This window comes from Neovison vison, chromosome 11, assembly GCF_020171115.1.
Source record: "Neovison vison isolate M4711 chromosome 11, ASM_NN_V1, whole genome shotgun sequence".
Classification (NCBI taxonomy): Eukaryota; Metazoa; Chordata; class Mammalia; order Carnivora; family Mustelidae; genus Neogale; species Neogale vison.
The window spans coordinates 175161990-175180357 of NC_058101.1; the positions used below are offsets into that span (position 1 = coordinate 175161990).

General features: G+C 36.3%; 1 protein-coding gene and 1 non-coding gene across 3 annotated transcripts in view; one reads left to right on the forward strand and one right to left on the reverse strand.

The window, feature by feature from the left end:
• Window positions 1-18368, forward strand: part of ZMAT4 (zinc finger matrin-type 4) — a 362015-nt gene that overhangs the window by 178296 nt on the left and 165351 nt on the right. The gene's annotated exons all lie outside the window — the stretch shown is intronic.
• LOC122890815 lies at window positions 4179-4305 on the reverse strand. Its single transcript, XR_006381236.1, has one exon. It is a non-coding gene; the product is annotated as a small nucleolar RNA SNORA32 (small nucleolar RNA).

Below are 18368 nucleotides of genomic sequence, written 5' to 3' on the forward strand. Positions count from 1 at the left end.
CTTTTTTTCTTTCTTTCTTTTGTTGAAGAATGTGTCTTTGAGTTTTTTAATACGTATCATCAAATCATTCTCCAAAAAAGGTATATCTTTCTCAAAGAAATGATTTAGAAAGCTGATTTCTCCTCCCCTTTGATAATATGAAATTTTTTAAAACTATAAGATATTAAAAAAAATTCCCAACTTTATGAGTAAAAATGGTAACATTAAAAAATATATAAATGTTTCTGTTATTACTGGTAAGATTTTTTTTCATATTTTTATTGGACATGCATATTTCTTTTTTTAGAGATTTGATTTATTTGAGAGAGAGAAAGAGAGAGAGAGAATGATTCGTGGGAGAAGGGCAGAGAGAAAGGAAAAAAGCAGACTCTCCACTGAGCAGGGAGCCTGCTGTGGGGCTTGATCCCAGGACCCTGGGATTGTGACCTGAGCCCATGGCTAATGCTTAACTGATGGAGCCATCAGGCACTCCTGGATGTGCATATTTCTTTTACAGACTTTATTTCTTTTAGAGTGAGAGAGATCACATACTCAAGCTGGAGGATGGGCAGTATGTAAGGAGAGAGAGAATCTCAAGCAGACTCCATGCTGAGCATGGAGCCCAGTGTGGGTCTTGATCTCATGACCCTGGGAAACATTACTTGAGCTGAAATCAAGGTTTGGACACTTAACTGAGTGAGCCACATTGGCACCCCCATGCATACTTCTTTTATACGTTTTTAGTTTGTGTTTTGTGCTTATTTGTGGGGGGAAGAGGTCAGCTTTCTTTTACAGCTTTACAGGTGCTCTTTATATAAATAAGCATTTTTAAAATGCATATGGTTAATACTGTTTACCATTTTCTTTTAAATACCTTCATGGTACTTTTTGACATGCAGAACATTTTAATGTTCACGGAGTGAGATATGTGTATCTTTTCTATTTCAAACTATTTTTATTTTATGTTTAAAAATCTCAACCCATCCTGAGATTATCTGACTATCTCTGTATATTTCTTCTAGTTGTTTTATGGCTTTATTACTTTTCCTAAATTGTTATCAATCTTGCATTTCCATTTATTTGATAATGTTTCCCTTGCTGACTTGAAATTTCCCTATATTACATAGTAATTTGAATGTACTCTCTGGTTGTTTCTCCTTTTATTTTGTTTTATAAACCTGCACCTTTCTGTAGCAGAAACATACCTTAAAAATGATAGTTGTATAATCTGTTTTCCATATTTGAGGCTAAATCGGTCCTCAAATTTTTAATTTTTAAAATAATAACAGCTTTTTACTGTTTTGTTTTGTTTCTGCTTTCAGAAGAAATTCAGAATTATTTTTTCCTTTTTTTTTTTTTTTTCATTTTTCTCCAGTGGTTAAACTTGCATCAAATTTGTAAATAAATTTGGGAAGAAATTACTTCTCTTGGTGTCTGGTTAGCTAATTATCTAATCTTTTTTTTTTTTTTAAAGCTTATTAAATGTGACTCTATGTGCATAGCTCCTGGCCAGTTCCTAGTTTTTGCAAATTCTTCAACTTCATCAGAAGTCTGCTTGGTTGGAAAGCATCTTTTCCTACCCTAGCTGACAGGTTTTCCAATGGTAGGAATCCATGCCTCCCAATAAAACTGTCATTCCCAAGATGTTGAGTCACTGCAGGTTCCCCTGTCTCTGCCCCTATTACCCATCTTCTCGCTGGTGAGATGGGAAGCCTGGTCTACCAGTAGATATGCAATAGTTTGCATTTCCCAACTGAGCTGGGAATTGGGAGTGAATGCCACAGATATATGCAGAAAGAGGGCAAACAGTAAATGTTTATCGGTTCAAGAAATCATATGACCACGGATAGTTGTTTGATTTTTTTTTGTTGTTGGTACAAATCTGAGCTTGGGCAAAGGATGGGGAGTGCAGACAGTATCTTTTCTGAGGGGTTTCTCTTTTATGAGCTGCAACTCTGGAGAGGTTTATAATAAAAACAATAGCTTATTCCTAAATATAGCTCTTGCTCTAGGTCAGGCACCATTCTGCGTACTTTCTACATACAAATTCATTTAATCCTCACTAGTATCTTATGAAGGAAATCTTATTACTATTCTAGTTTTATAGCTTATCTCAATTGAACTCCTTATGCCTTGCAGCAGGCAGAAATTCACTTTAAATTCTGGCATCAGGTGGTCTATCAAATTAATTTTTAGTGTGTGTTCTATCTTTTTCAGTCTTCATTAATATTTTAGAGTCATACTTAGGGAAACACTTAGGGGTGCCAGTTAGGAGCATTTCAAACTGGAATTTGTACTTTTTCATTAAAAATAAAGCAGAGATCTAAAATTCTACAAAAGAAGAACGTATTACTAAGGCAAACACCCTCATAACCACTACTCAAGTCAAGAAATAGACTGTAGCCCATCTTCCCATTGGTTCGTCTGTTTGCCTCATCCCTGTCTTGAATCTCTTTGTTCCACCAAAGGATAACTGCTGTCCTGATGCCTTTTCCATAAGCATTTTTTCAGGTTTTTTTATAGTTAGATTACAAAGTGTGCCTCCCTAATTACCAAAATTTAGTCTTGCCCCTTTTTTTAAAAGCTTGACATATTTTTTTCTTGGGTATCTATCAGTTTTTTCCCTCCATTTGCTTTTTTCCTTATAATTTACTTGTAAAAGAACTCAGGGGGCATTTGACCCATAGAGTTTTCTAAAGTATAGATTTTGCTGATTATGTATGTGTGGTTTCATTTAGCACTTTATCCTTTCTGTTCCTTGCAAATGGGCAGGTGGCTCCAGAAATTTGATAGGATTTGGGTTGGATGCATTTAGCAGTAGTGGGTTGGTGTTGGTTCTTTCATCAAAAAGTGCATAGTATCTGATGGTCTCTCTTTTTGTGACGATAGCAGCTGCTGACATGGAATGCCTAGATCCATTAATTCACCAAAAGTTGCAAAATGGTTTTCTTTTATCATTTCTTTTTCATTAATCCACCTCACTCATTTTGAACAAGGCAGTTTTCCTCATTTTCTAGTCCATACTCTGTACTATAGTTCCTTTAGAAAAGGCAGAAAAAAAATGACTTGATTCTGTCCCTTTATTTTACCAATTTTCCAATTAAGGAATTGATTCCCTATCCTTCTGCAAAGGCGACCAAGCAGGCTTTTAAGAAATACTGTTATGAATGCAGAGATTTAACATATGTGATGGGTTTTGATCAATTGCAGTTACTACCTCATTTGAAGTTTAAATTGTCTCATGTTTGCCAGGGGAAGCCTCTTCAAGTTTGCCCCCAGTCCTTGTGTCATGACTGTGGTAGTAATCTTGGATAGTTTCCTTGTTGGGTAGTGGGGCAGGATTCCCCAAGCTCATTTTACAGCCTTCTTGGAATCGCCTATTTTTCCTCTTAAAGGCAGTCTCTTTTAGTGTGGAATGGTATTTCAGGATTGGTATGGTTTTTGAGTGCTAGGGATGTCATATTAAGTTTATGATTGTTTTTAGGTTTCTTTAGTGGACAGAACTAAGAAATACAGAGTTTTGAGCTTACTATCCCATTATCTTCTGTTTACTCTTTTCCCACAGTGAGCATCTTGATTCCCAAAGCCTCAGGAAATGACAAAATTAGAATATCCCCAAAGCACTCATTTACTTTATCCAATATTACACACATAACATCCAGCAAAATAACCATATTAATACTATACCACTATATATTAACTGGTAAATCTTTTTTTACAGCATATATCCTCCCCATTTTTTAAATTAAAAGTCAATAAATTCTTATTTAAGGAGTTTTTACTCGTGATTCCTTCTGCTGCCAGTCACTGACAATCACCATAGTTCCTCCAAAGTGAGAATCATAATCTTCAAAATAGCCCTTTAGAAAAGAACTTGTTCAATCCACAGGTGTCACTGTCATGCTTGTATAACAGGAGCATGAAGTAAGTTTCCATTTCCAGAGACGATCATGTAAACTGAAGCCAGCTTCCCTTTACCAAATCAATTATATTACAACTTGCATGGTTATTAGCAATACAGAAGGATTTAGCAAAAGACATTTGCAAGAGCAGAGATCTAGGCATGCACTGTTCAATATACTAGTCATGTATAGTCAGATGAGAATTTGAAATATGACCATTACCAAATCACATACGGCTTCTGTTACATTTATACTAGACAGTGCTGATCTAGGCAATGTAAGTGAACAGAGTTGATAAAATGTTCCCAGTAGGCTGAATGCTAGCAAAGTAGCAGGTAGAAAAAAAACCTAGTGGGAAATTTTTTGTTATGGTCTTGTCCACAGCAAATGAGAAACTGCACTCTCAAAGCCTTAATAATGACCATTAATTCTCCCCATTTTTTAAATTGTAAAATTATATTCATGTTATCTGAACATATAGTCATTACATGGGCTTCCATTTATATATATGAACCTCCATTTATCTTGATTCTATAAGTCATTATATAAATCATGCTATCATTAATTCTTATATTGATGTCTCTCCAGTCATTTTGGTTATTTGAATCTTTTATTCCAGTAGATACAAGAAAGTCTCATGAAAACAAAGTTATCTGAGTTCTTGTCTGTTTTCGCTTTGGGCCTTTTAAATTCAAATGTTAGTTTTGCTGGATATAAAAAATTGGGGTCACATTTCTTTTCTTGAGAATGTAAGATATATTACTCCATTTGTTTTTGGGAATAAATCATCATAGTTGAAAAGTCTGATGGTGATTGAATTTTATTTCCCTTGTAAATAAGTTATTTTCTCCAAGGCCCAACCAAATTTTAACATTACTCTAAAAGTTCAGTAGTTGTTCTGAATCAATATTCAGATAATTCTCTTTTGATATATACTTTCTTAATTTTAATTTTAGGAAATATCAGTGTACTTGGTTTCTTTTCCCCCTTCCTCTGGCTATTTTTTCAAGGTTTCTTATATTATTATATTGGATAATTTTTTTCTTTCTCCAATTTGTGACTTGCTGTTAAATCTCTTTGTATCTCTTCTTTAAGAATTTTACAAAGTTTAAATAAGTCAAGCGGAGAAAGACAACTATCATATGATCTCCCTAATATGAGGGAGTGGTGATGCAACATGGGGGCTTAAGTGGGTAGGAGAAGAATCCATGAAACAAGATGGGATAGGGAGGGAGACAAACCATAAGTGACTCTTAATCTCATGAAACAAACTGTGGGTTGCTGGGGGGAGGGGGGTTGGGAGAAGGGGGGTAGGGTTATGGACATTGGGGAGGGTATGTGCTTTGGGGTAAATTGGAAGGGGAGGTGAACCATGAGAGACTATGGACTCTGAAAAACAATCTGAGGGGTTTGAAGTGGTGGGGGGGTGGGAGGTTGGGATACCAGGTGGTGGGTATTATAGAGGGCACAGCTTGCATGGAGCACTGGGTGTGGTGAAAAAATAATGAATACTGTTTTTCTGAAAATAAATAAATTGGAAAAAAAAAACTGAAAAAAAGAATTTTACAAAGTTTTCTTCATTTTGACTTCTACTTCTCTTAGAGAATTATTCATTGTGTGTATTCATAATCTCTTTCCTCTTATTTAGTCTTTATTTCCAAAGTGATTTATTCTTTTATTTCCAGTTATTTTTGTGGTTCTTATACCTAACTTGTGAATTTTCTCATTCTTATGTTGCTCTTTCATCTCTTATATCATTTTCCTGAAGTTTCTTATTTTGCTTTGAAATAGAAGCAAAGGAATGTCACTTTCTCATGAGCACCCACTAGCTATTGGAGGTTCTGCTAGTCTGAGGTCCATCAGTTTCACTCTCTGTCCCTGTACAGATGCTGATATCATACAGTATCTTTATGGCTTTTATTGATTTATTTTTATTTGCTTGTATTTTGAGGTTCATAGAAATATCTTGTCACCTAGTTTTGTTATGACCATTGTCTGTGAGGTTCCCCCCCCTTTGGCTATCCAGTTCTGTTTTTATTGGGAGATTTAGAGGAATAATAATAATAATAAAAAGACTGCTGCCAACATCTCAGGATCCTCCTTATGTATATTTTTTTCATCAACCATCAGATATTTATTTATTTTTTTTCCAATTTATTTATTTTCAGAAAAACAGTATTCATTATTTTTTCACCACACCCAGTGCTCCATGCAAGCCGTGCCCTCTATAATACCCACCACCTGGTATCCCAACCTCCCACCCCCCCCGCCACTTCAAATCCCTCAGATTGTTTTTCAGAGTCCATAGTCTCTCATGGTTCACCTCCCCTTCCAATTTACCCAAAAGCACATACCCTCCCCAATGTCCATAACCCTACCCCCCTTCTCCCATCCCCCCTCCCCCCAGCAACCCACAGTTTGTTTTGTGAGATTAAGAGTCACTTATGGTTTGTCTCCCTCCCTATCCCATCTTGTAACCATCAGATATTTATTAAATGACAGGTCTTCTTACAGACACTGAGGTTATACTTCTGACCAAAACAACGTTCCTGCCCTCAAGAAGCATATATTATAATGAAAGTAGATAGGTATTAAACATATATACCAGTAAAAAAGTGAGAAAATATTGGATATAAGTAAGCTCCATTAAGAAGATACTAAAAGGTAAGAAGTAACCAATCTTCAGTCCATCTTGACATATATATGTAAAAAATTAGAATAGTACTTTCTAAATGACAAAACATGTTTTCATGTATTGCGTTCTTTCATCCTGACTTTTATTTCACAAATAGGGTAGAATTTGTTTCCCACATGATGGGGAGGAATTTCAGACTCAGTAATTATAAGTGACATGCAGTACTTCTAAAGTCAGGGCATTTTTTGAAACCAACTCTGCTCCTCTTTAATTTAATATTTCATGTTTTTCATACCACATCACACAAAACACTGTGTTGGAGGCTAGGGACAATGCATTTTTAGTCCAAGGAATTAACATTCCATAAGAGAGAATAAGATGTATGCTGAATGATGTTAGTGTGTGGGAGAAGGTTAAATGAAGTTCTTCAGGCAGGAGGGAAGAATGAGGTCTCTCTCTCTCCAGAAGAAGCTACTGGGAGGGGCCTTGATGAAGGAGATGGTGTTTGAGTGACCCTTGCATATAGAGAAACTGAAGGAATTTTGAGTGGGATGAGCCATGTGAACAAAGACATGTAGGGATGTACTCGATATAGTTGGAAGATAGCTAGAGTTCCTTCACTGGTTTATTTTTTCTATCATATACTCATTCAACAACTTTCTAGCTACTAGGTGTCAGGTACTGTCCTGGGGGAGAGACAAAAGGAGACATAAGAAAGAAGTCTAGTCTAGTGAGGAAGACTACTGCTTTTTAACCTGATATAAAGATGAGACCTGACAAATCAAATCTTCACTCACTTGCAGTGTTGAATAGGAGCAAGCAGCTAGGAGTTGGGGAGAAGGAAAATTTAGAGCTGGGATTTTGAGCCATCCCCTTGGCAGGGTCCTTTGTGTTCCTGACCTTGAAGAAATCCATTTTCTTGGAGCATATTATGTTTGAAAAGCAGTGCAGAGGAGAAAGACTAAAAAGGTATGTTGAGAGTTAGTTGGTAGCAGACTCTAAATGTCATAGTAGGGAATTTATTTTTCCTTAGAAAAGAGTCCTTGAACATTTTTGATGAAAAGACTGACCCAAGATGCCAATGCAGGATCATGGAAATAGTACCATTTTGAATTTAGCTAGACAGGGATTCAAAAATCAGCTCTCCCACATTCTAAAAGTATCACACATTGGCAAGTTTCATTTTCATGATCTGTAAAAATGGGAATTTATTCATTTATTTATTCACTCACTCCTTCCTTCATATATTCACTAATTTTTTTATTCAACTAATATTTAAAAATTACTCATTGTGTTCCAGAGCTATACTGCCCAGTCTAGTAGCTACTAGCCTGTGGAGCCATGGATAGTTGGAACTTAAAACATGGATAATTTGATATGTGCTATAAGTGTAAAATATATTCCAGATTTCAAAATCTTAGTGTGAAAAAAGAGTATGAAGTACCCCATTAATAATTTTTATGTTGAATACATGTTGAAAGGAAAAGAGTTTAGGTTTATTAGACTAAATAAAAAATATAGTTTTAGAAAATTAATTTCACAAGTTCTTGTTTCTTTTAATATGGCTATTAGAAAATTTTAATGTGACCATATTTGTGGCCTGAACTATATGCTGTATGACAGTGCTGTTCTAGGTACTGAGCATACAGTACTTAGTAATTTAGTTTCAAATATCAAAAGCATGATATAGTGTCCTTTTGTATCTCTGACTACAGTCTTTAGTTTAAAATCTAATTAATATGAAATGAGAATCGCTACCCAGCTTTCTTTTGAGGCCCATTGGCATGAAAGATTCTTCTCCGTCCCTTCACTTTCAGTCTGGATGTATCCTTAGGTTCAAAATAGGTCTCTTGTAGACAACATATGGATGGGTCCTGTCGTTTTATCCAATCTGCAACCCTGTGCCATTTTATGGGAGTGTTTAGGCCATTTACATTGAGAGTGATTATTGAGAGATGTGTTTTTATTGACATCGTGTTACTTGTGAAGTCCTTGTTTCTATATATTGTCTCCATAAATTTCTGTGCAATAATACTCTTGGGTTCTTTCTTCTTTTATAGAATCCCCCCCACCTTAATATTTCTTGTAGTACAAGCTTGGTGGTCACATACTCTTTTAAACCTTGCCAGTCTTGGAAGCTCTTTATCTCTTCATCCATTTTGAATGTCAGTCTTGCTGGATAAAGTATTCTGGGTTGCATGTTCTTTTCATTTAGTGCCCTGAATACATCTTGCCAGCCCTTTCTGGCTTGCCAGGTTTATGTGGACAGGCCTGATGTTATTCTGATGGGCCTTCCTCTGTACTTAAGGAATCTCTTTTCCCTAGCTGCTTTCAAGAGCTCAAGTCTAAAATCATGATTCATCAGTTTCACAATTAGGTGTCTCGAGGTCTTTCTAGATTCTATGGTCTTGCGGGGAGACCTTTCTGTCTCTAGAACATGAATGCTGGTTCCATTTGCCACATTGGGAAGATTTTAATGGAGAATGTGTTCAACATTCCTCTAGCCTTCTTTCTCCCCCCTTAGGGATTCCAATAATTCTGATGTTGGAACATTTCATGGCATCATTTATTTCCCTAATTCTGTTTTCATGGCTTCTAAGCTGTTTGTTCCAGGCCTCCTCCTGATCCTTTTCCTTGATCAGTTTGTCCTCTAGATCACTAATTCTGTCTTCTGCCTCAGTTACCCTAGCTGAAGGCTAAGGAAACAAAAGCGAAAATGAACTTTTGGGACTTCATCAAGATCAAAAGCTTCTGTACAGCAAAGGAAACAGTCAACAAATCAAAGAGGCAGCCCATGGAATGGGAGAATATATTTGCAAATGACAGTACAGAAAAAGGGCTAATATCCAAGATCTATAAATGACTCCTCGAACTCAACACTCAAAAAACAGATAATCCTGTCACAAAATGGGAAGAAGACATGAAAAGACACTTCTCCAATGAAGACATACAAATGGTTAACAGACCCATGAAAAAATGTTCATTATCACTAGCCATCAGGGAGATTCAAATTAAAACCACATTGAGATACCACCTTACACCAGTTAGAATGGCCAAAATTAACAAGACAGTAAACAACAAGTATTGGAGACTATGTGGAGAAAGGGGAACCCCCTTACACTGTTGATGGGAATGCAAGTTGGTGCAGCCACTTTGGAAAACAGTGTGGAGATTCCTTAAGAAATTAAAGATAGAGCTTCCTTATGACCCTGCAATTGCACTACTGGGTATTTACCCCGAAGGTACAGATATAGTGAAAAAAAGGGCCATCTGTATCCCAATGTTCATAGCAGCAATGGCCACAGTCTCCAAACTGTGGAAAGAACCAAGATGCCCTTCAACGGATGAATGGATAAAGAAGATATGGTTCATATATACAATGGAGTGTTATGCCTCCATCAGAAAGGATCAATACCCAACTTTTGTATCCACATGGAAGGGAATAGAAGAGATTATGCTGGGTGAAATAAGTCAAGCAGAGAGAGTCAATTATCCTATGGGTTCACTTACTTGTGGAGCATAAAGAATAACATGGAGGACATGGGGAGATGGAGAGGAGAAGTGAGTTGGGGGAAATTGTGAGAGACTGTGAACTCTGAGAAACAATCTGAGGATTTTGAAGGGGCGGGGGAGTGGGAGGTTGGGTGAGCCTGGTGGTGGGTATTATGGAGGGCATATATTGCATGGAGCACTGGGTGTGGTGCATAAACAATGAATTCTGGAACACTGAAAAGAAATTTAAAAATAAATAAAATTTAAAAAAACCTAATTTTAGAATGCAAAATAGTTTCTGTGAAGAATGTAAAAGAAGGGCATTAGTAGAGATGCACTCAGGCTTGAACAGGAGTGATGGAGAAAAGAACATAAAAGTAGGTTGAGAGATCAAGAGTAGACAGTTTGGGGGTACAATTAGAGAAGTTTATGGATTTATGGATGCATTGGATTTAGAAGAGGAGGAAAAGGGGAAGAAGAATAAATCTTACACTTACCTGGGGGCCGTTAGGAAAGCTAAGCATGACAGAACCTATAAGGCACCTAATACAATGCTTAATTAGTACATATGACTTTCAAAATGGCAGCTGTACTCACGTATGTCGTCTGAAGGTGTGCCTGATAATGGTGAATAGGGCTTCTATGGATTCCATTCCAATATTAAGGCTGCTTCATCTCTATCCAATCTTAAAGTGATGTCTCAAACAAGAAATAAAATGTTTGGTAGTTTTTGATACATCCATGTTTTCAGACATTTGTCTTCCTGTCTTCCCAACCGCCTCTCGTACCATCTTTGTTCTTTCTGGCATATCTATTTATTTGTAACACTTTTTGCTAGTTACTTCTCTTTGTTAGTGGGGCTTATCTAACTTATGTATTTATCCTCTCTCAGGAGCCCTGGCTAATTTCTCCCATTTGGGGTCTTATAAGTACGGTTACCATCTGTTTAAATTTTTCTTCAGTGACTGAAAAACAAACCAATGCCTTCCAAATACCAAAGGCACACAGTGAATTCTGCATCCCTCCTGAGTAGAAATCTTCCTTCTATCTTTCTTTTATTGTCAAAAATGACCATTTCCCCCCAGTACTATGGAAATAGAGGATTTCATCCACTGAGAGGATGGTTTCTAGCCAAGTGACAACGTATGTATCTCTCTAGTTAATGGTGGAAAATAACACTCATGCCAGCATTAATATAGACTCTGAAGATGTAGATAATACAGCTTCTCAGTGGGATATCCAGACACACTCACCTCTCTAACCAGCAGAACACTTCTTCATGTGGGCACGATCACACTGTAATATGTCATGGCCACTATAATATACATATCAGTATTGGGTATGAACTTTATGCCAAATGACATTTGTCTTTTCCTGAGACAAAGCAATACATTTAGTAAAGACTAAAGGAGAGGTTATTTTATGTGGGAAACAGATTTGCATGGCTGAGTTAGAATTGGTTAATGGATGGCCCCTTCAAGTCATTCCTTCAGCAACTATTTCTGTCATGCTTATCGAGTTTCCTCTGTGTATCCAGACCCGTGGCAGACAATGGAGATGAAGGGAAAGATAATTCCAAAATTAATCTTGTCAAGATGTTTTTGGAGAGACAATCTTTAAAAAAGCACTAGTAAGGTGGCTCCGTGGCGCAATGGATAGCACATTGGACTTCTAAAAAAGCACTAGTAAAACAATTAACAGCCAAGACCTAATCAAAACTTATAGCACAGATGTTGAGGGAGGGAGGTCAGCAGAGAAGGTGTGGATGAAGTTCACAAAAGTCCTGAAAATGCCCCTGGATAAAATTGGTCCTGCTGTCTAGATGTGATTTGAATAGACTGGGAGAAGAGAGAACAGCTTGACCTAAATGGGATGGAACAGGATGCATGGAAAGACAGTGGCAGAGAAGATTGCTCAGGACCCTGCAGTCAGGCAGGAAGCATGACTTCTGGGTCTTTAGGTCCCAAAAAGGGGGAGAGAAGGGAAAGAGACATCTTTTCCTGTTCCTGCCTCTTTTTCAAAGTTAAGTACCAGACTATAAACAACAACATGCACAACACTGGAAAAAATTTGCATTTATGGGACAGTTCATCTCACTATAGGGTATGTGCTGAGAAGTACAGTTGCTTCCAGCTCTAGCAGGGGCTGTTGGATGGCTCTTCTCTTTAGTTGTAGCTCTGTAGCAGCTGCAGGTAGAATTCCATTATAGCTGTAAAATGCCTTTGGCCAAAATAAATATCAATAACCAGAATTCCAAGGATGGCCAGCTAGTGCTCAGATGAATTCCAAATATTACAAGGGAGCCCTCAGTGGCTCTGCCTTCAAGCAGAAAATGCCCAGAAAAGAAAAGAAAATTTAGGCTTCAAGTGTCATTTCTTTGGGCTTTTGAAATCCTATAAATGCATCTGTTAGGCCTTTTCTTTTCTAGAACAGCTTTATTGAACTATAACTCATCTATATCTACAGTTCACCTATTTAAAGAACACCTTTCAAGGGTTTTTACTATATTCATGCAGTTGTGTAGTTATCACAATAACAAGAGCATCATCATCACTAGAAGGAAAACCCTTTTGTGTTTGCTTCCCATGTTCCCTAACCTCTCTATCCATGCTCTCCTACTCCTTGACAATCTTTAATCTGCTTTCTGAATTATAGATTTTTCTATTCTGAAAATTTCATATAAAGGGAATAATACAGGTTATGGTCTTTTGTGATTGGTATTTTTCACTTAGTATACTGTTTTTAAGGTTCGTGTGTGTTTTTGGCATGTGTTGGTACTCTTTTTTTTTTTTTTTCTGATAATATGCCATTGTATGACTAGAGCACATTTTGTTTGCCTGTACTTCAGTCAATGACCATAGGAGCTGTTCCCACTTCCGGGCATACTCTATAGTATAGTATACTACTATGAATACTTGTGTACAGATTTTTATGTGGACATATATTTTTATTTCTCTTGCATGTAGTATATATTCATTTCTCACTTTTCATGGTAGCTATGTTGTATAAAGTCACCAACTCTGAATTAGCAAATACTGAGCCATTGTTCCTAGGTGGAATATGGGGTTAGGTGCCTACATGTGGCTGGTTACAAGACCTTCATCAGCTGATCAATACATAAATTTGTTTTATGTGTGTTTTTATTTAAAGATGACTTATTGAATATATTACTTACAAATTATTGATTATATGTAGTACTTCTTTATAATAAAACCCTAGCTGAGAAGACGCTAACCTTTTCCTGACTCTGGGAAATATGGTAAATAGCACTGACTTTTAGTTCTACAACAATGCTATTCATTATGCTCTTACTGTCAGTTATTATCTCACACATCCACACATTTAGCCACTTGTCCATCCTTTCCTTTTTATATATATATATAAAAATATATAATAAATATATATTTATTAATTCCATAGCCTCATTGTGCACTATAGATAATGTTTTAGCTCTTTCTGGAGTGGTTTCACGTACATATCAGGGAATTTCCTCTTCCTTATTCTGGATGTACAGTATTATCAATTAACATGAAACTCACAGCCAACATTACTATTACTCATGCCTCAGTGAAGCCTTTTTAACACATGTATTTCCTCTGTAAAGTACCTCATGATCTTCTTGTGCTTCAGAACACTAGGCAGTGAAATCACCAACAAAAAGCACAGAAATGCAAAGATATGTGGCACTAAATAGACCATGAATAGAACACTTATATATAACATAAGGGGTAAAACAAGAAGGCAGAGGATTGCCTTGTTTAATCTCAGCTGGGATCATGCATGTCAGGTGACTCAGACTTTTTGTTCCTCCACACATGGCCATGAATGATGACAGAAATGCCATAAGTGTTGATTTGGGGGTTACACAGAGATATTTGCAAGTAGGTAAATTTGCAAATGCGTATGTATGAGTAACAAAGATTGAGTGTACTTAGAAATGGAATTGTTGGGTCATATGGTGACTCTGTATGTAAATTTTTATGGAACTGCCTGATGACTTTCCAGTGTGGCCGCAGCATTTTACATTCTTGCCAGAAGTGTGTGAAGGCTCCTAATACTCACATCCTTGCTCATGCTTTTTATTACCCATCTTTTTCATCCTTGCCATCCTGGTGGTTGTGACGTGGTGTCTCATTGTGGTTTCATTTGCATTTCCAGATCGTTAATGATGTCAAGCATATTTTTAGGTTGTTATTGGCCATTTATATACCTTCCTTGTAGAAGTGTTTTTTCAGATCTTTTCAAACTTAAATTTGGTTTATTTTCAATACCAGTAAGGAGACTTCAATTCCATGCTTTCAGTAATGGATAGAATGACTAGGCAGAAGATTAATAAGGAAATAGGAGGAATAAGAAAATTTAAAACAACCTGACCTAACAGATACATACAGAATTGTCTAGCTGTCCTTTTAATTCTATCAACTTTTGCTTCCTGAATTTTCTAACTACCTATGTAGTTATATGTATGCCTATATATAATTATCATATATTCCTTGTGGCTCAGCACTTTAATCATTACACAATGTTCTTCTTTAACTTTAGTAAAAAAATTTTGTTTTAAAGTCATACTTTGATATTAGTTTGATAGCCACTACAAATTTCTTGTAGATGCTGTTTGCCTGATATAACTTTTAATTCTTTTTACATTTATCCATCTGTATCATTGAAGCTAAAGTGTTATCTCCTTGATACAACATATAGATTAGTCATGTTTTCCTTTTAATCTAATCTTATCATCACTATATTTTTATTAGATTTTATATTATTTTCAAGTACAGTGTTATTATTGCTACAGTTGGATTTATGTGTACCATTTTACTTTTAGGAATAGTGTCTTTCTGTTCTTTTATTTCTTCTTTACCACTTTCTTTTGCGTTAAAGTATTTTCTACTGAAAAAATTTAATTCCTTTAGTGACTATTCCCTATATTATTTTCGACTTTTTCTTTAGTGGTTGCTTTAGGGGTTACTGTATATATCTCAATTTATTGGAAATTTATCCTAACTTAATTGTACCCAGATATAGAAATGTATAGCTGTCTTCTCTCTTCCCCCATTTTGTGCTATTATTATTATGCATATTAGATCTATTTACATTATAAACCCAACAATATATTGTTATAATTGTTAATCTACATAATTTTAAGAATTACTATTTAGAGAGAGAAAAAGAGAGAAAGAGAGCATGGGGAGAGGGCCAGAGAGAGAGAGAGAGAATCTCAGGCAGACTCCCCAGTCAGTGGAGAGCCCAATGCAAGACTCTGTGTGGGGCTCATTCTTATGACCCTGAGATCATGACCTGAGCCAAAATCAAGAGTCAGATGCTTAACTGACTGAGCCACCCAGGTGCCCCAGCTAACCTATATAATTTTGTATCTTTCAAAGAAGCTGCAAAAAGAAATGTGAGCTAGATATATTTTAGTGTTTGTTGTATTAATCTTATTTACCCTTTCTGCTTCTCATGATTTGTTTCTGTGGATTTGAGGATTACAGTATGGTGTCATTTCCTTACTCCAGCACAGCTTTGCTTCCACCTACGTCTTTAGTGCTGTTATTGTCAAATACATTATATATGTATATTTATTGGAACAACTACAAAAAATAGTTATTTTATACATACAATTTTTAATTAGTTAAGAAAGAAGAAATATATATTTATAGTTTTTTTTTTTTTTATAATTACATATCTGCCTTGACTTGTGCCTTTTTTTCCTCTTCAAAAGAATTTAAATTATCTTCTGGTATCACTTGCTTTCAGCCTGAAGAACTTGCTTCAGAATTTCTCATAAGGTGGATCTGTTAGTAACACATTCTTTTAGGGTTTGTTTGTTTGTTTTTATCTCTAGATGTCTTTATTTTACCTTAATTTTTGAAAGATAGTTTTGCTGGATGTAAGATTTTTATTTGTTAGATTTTTCTTTCTGCACTGTGAGTATGCTACCCCCCTGACTTCTGGCCTACGTTATTTCTGATGAGAAATTAGTTGTGATTTTTATTGTGGTTCTCTTGTATGTGATAATTTCTTTTATCCTGCTACTTCTGCATTTTCCCTTTCTTTTGGCTTTTAGCATTTTTACTGTGATGTATTTCAGTGTAGGACATTTTGTACTTATCCTACTCAAATTTTGTTGGACTTCTTGGATGTGTAGATGGGTGTTTTTCTTCAAATTTGGGAGGTTTTCAGTCATTATTTCTATGTATATATTTTTTATGCCCCTTTCTCTTTCTCTTCTCTTGGTATTACTATTTTATGCATATGTTTGTATACTTAGTATACAAACTTAGTAGTGTCCACATTTCTCTGAGAACCTGTCCTGTTCAATTTTCTTTTCTTCTTTTTTTTTCTCCTCCTCTTGGATTGCACAATTTCCATTGATAAATCTTGAACTTCACCAGTTCTTTCTTCTACAAGCTCACATATGTTATAAAATTCCTCTAGTGGGGGCGCCTGGGTGGCTCAGTGGGTTGAAGCTTCTGCCTTCGGTTCAGGTCATGATCCCGGGGTCCTGGGGTTGAGCCCCGCGTCGTGCTCTCTGTTCGGTGGGGAGTCTGCTTCCTTTCCTCTCTCTCTGCCTGTCTCTCTGTCTACTTGTGACCTCTGTCAAATAAATAAATAAATAAATAAATTCCTCTAGTGAATTTTTTCATTTCAGTTATTGTACTTTTTATCTCCAGAATTTCCATCTGATTTTTTGCTGTAATTTCTATTTGATAACACATTGTCATCATATATTCTTTTACTTCTTTAAGAATGATTTCCTTTAAGTTTTTGAGCACATTTGTAATTTGAGCACAAATCTTTGAAGTTGCATTGAAGTTTTTGCTAGTGAAATTTAATATCTGAGCCCTTTCTGTTGTTGTTTTCCTGTGTATAGGTTATATTCTCCTGAATTTTTTGCATGTTTTATAAGTGTTGTTGTTGAGAACTGAATATTTAGTTAACATATTATAGTGATGCTAGGTACTGATTACCCCATGCTCCAGAACTTGTTTTTGTTGTTTATTTATTTGTCCAATGTATTGGCTACTTTAATGTCTAAGCCTATTTTAATAGCATCTGTTTTTCCAAGATGTGCAGCCACTAATGTCCTGGCTCACTAGCTCAGTCTTAGGGACGAGACAGTCACTGTGGGATGGCAATGATTTGTATAGGACTTTTTTTGACTGTTTCTTTCTCTGATCTCTGTTAAACTTCCTGCCACTACTGGAATAGTACTCATCTTTTAGGCTCTGCTAATTGTTGGATGATTGCTCTGTTGTTTTTGTCCATGCCCTGGAGTATAGATGCTGCACAGTGTGATCTAATTAAATTTTGTACTTTTTGTAAGGCTAGTTTTTGAGTGAAGTCTTTGAAGTTTTTCCTGACTCCAGAAAGGCTCTCCTGAGCTATCTCTTTCCCTGGTTCTTTCTGGTAAGCTAGCTGGTTTAGCTTGTTGCTCTAATGGAACTATCAGTTTTCTCTTAATTGCTTACCAGCAAAATCATTGTTTTTGAGAGCAACCTTAGGCTTAAACCTTTCAGAACTCTGTTTCAAATGATGCCAGTTTCTGTGGAAAGAGTATAAAAGCTTTCTGTTCTTATGGATTCTTTCTTCCCCATCTGTTCTTACAGAAACATTTTTGAGCCACTGCTTCAGAGTAAGGAATAGGGACAGTGGTTTGCTTCTCCTAGAATGACAATGCTGCTTTGTTGGCTAGGCAGAAGTGTCAGGGTCTGGTCTCAGTTTGTCTCTTCTGGCATGGAACCCTGGTTCTACAAGCAAATTGGGCAAGAGCACTCAGGGTCTCAATATTCTTTGTCTGCTGTTCCAGGGATAGAGCTTCTGTCCTATGAATGAGTATGGGTTGAGGAAGAGAATATCTGATCTCTTCTGTCCTATGAATGAGGGTGGGTGGTGGAAGAGAATATCTGATTCCTGGCTGCATTGTTAGGAATTTATCTTCTGCATTTGGAACTAAAGGCCTATAAATGTTTGCGGTCTGACTTTCCTAATATCCTCTAACTGGGAGCTGATAGGAGAGGGATCCCTATTTTCTTGACCACACCCAATCAAAATGGAACATCTGTCATGCTTACCTGGACAGTTGGTAGGGAGGAAAAGGGTTATCTCTAAAGTGCCATAGACTCACTATTTTTACTGGGAATTAATACATTTTTTGAATAAATATTTCTTAATTTGCTGTTTTCTCTTAGCATAATTTCCAGAGACTTTAAAGAATTATTTTTTTAATCTTTAGGAGTTATGGTTGTTTTCCCACGAGCAATTGTACAGAATTTCTCACTCTGACATTCTGGAAGTAAAAATCCCTCTCAGGCTTTTTGTATGCACCTGAAGGAGAATGAAGGCAGTTATCTGAATTA